Genomic DNA, 1772 nt, shown 5'->3' on the forward strand with positions numbered 1-1772 from the left:
TTTATCAACTGCGAATGATATACGTCTAATAAAGTTTCCATCATCACCATCATTGTCGTCGTCATCATCTTTCTCATCATCGTCATCATTATCATCAGCAAGAAAAACATCATCGCTATCATCACCATCGCCATTATCACCATCATCATCATTATCTCGACTATTATCATTATCGCCCGATCGAATTATAAAACGATTTTCACGATCATCATCATCATCATCATCATCATCATCATCATCATCGTTGTTATTATCTCATTCCGCGTCACTGTCACCATCATCACGATCAGTATCACTATCACCACCAAGCTCGTCATCATCATCATCACAATCATTATCATCATCGTCACATTCATCTTCAATATCCCAACGATCATCAGAATCTTCTTCGTCAGCGTCATCACAATCATCATCATCATCATCATTACCATCATCATCACCATCGTCATCATCTTCAATATCGCAACGATCATCATCAGTATCATTACAACCATCATCATCATCATCATCCTCACAACCATCACCACTATCGTCCTCATTTTTAATATCGCAACGATCATCATCAGTATCATTACAATCATCATCATTATCTTCATCATCATTACAATCATCATCGCTATCATCATTATCATTGTGGCAGCCGGATATCCGGTATCGTTTTGTATCGGAACGAGTATCGTTATTCAATCTCGACCCCGTCACTGGCATCATTACGACCAAGAAGGTACTTTTTGGAATTTTTTAGTAGCGGTCCACTTTTAAACTTTTCATTTTGTATGTTTGTATTGTTTGCATGCAATTTTGTATGTGTATATGTGTATGTATGTATGTGTGCATGTTTGCATGTGTCAATGTATGTACGAGCGAAAGTATGGATGCTTTTATGTTTTGTATGTTTGTGTACAATTTCTGAAAATTTTTTCCCATCCTTATAGAAACCGATACTTATTTAAAAATTAAATCGGTTAGTTGGCGTGTTTATGCAATACCACACAATCACACACACACACGCACACACACAATCACACACACACATAACTACACACACAAATAAACAGACACTTACACGTATATACAACTACACATACATACACACACAAACAGTCAAAAACACTCACACACACACACACACATGAATAGGTAGATAAAATATTAATATACATAACATCTGCGCTATATGAATGAAAAAATTTTAAAAATGACTCTTAAAAAGTTTATTTAAGGAAAAGATTTGAAGGAGTGAAGATAAAAAAGATTATAGCTTTTAAACTTGTCAACTGAAATTTGTCACGTAAAATTTGGCGGGAAAATTTTTAGCGGGAAATCTCCATCAAACGTTTAAAAGTTTTTAAACTCATTGGCCCAGAAATAAATCAAAGTCTGAAGTTTTCAAATTTTTTTTGTAAAAAATCTTTGAAAACGAACGCAACTGTTATATAATTTCGATTTGTGAAATTTGAAGAATTTGAAAACCAGTTGAGAACATCTGTCATCATCACTATCAAAATTTACTATTTTTGATTTAAATTAAAGTTTAAATTTAAATAATCTCAGAGTAAGATAGTAAAATTTTAAAGGGCTAAACTAATTTTTAAAAGATCGAAAAATTATGATGTTTTTAAAAATGAGGGAAATTTTCACAAAAGTTTTTATGTAAGGAAATAAATTTATAAGCGGCCCATTTTTAAACTTTTCATTTTCATCAATCATTCAATGCATGAATGAATGAATGGATGATCAAACAAATGAATAAAATAAATGAATTGCTTCTT

The sequence above is a fragment of the Helobdella robusta genome (assembly GCF_000326865.2).
Source record: "Helobdella robusta unplaced genomic scaffold HELROscaffold_42, whole genome shotgun sequence".
Taxonomy (NCBI): Eukaryota; Metazoa; Annelida; class Clitellata; order Rhynchobdellida; family Glossiphoniidae; genus Helobdella; species Helobdella robusta.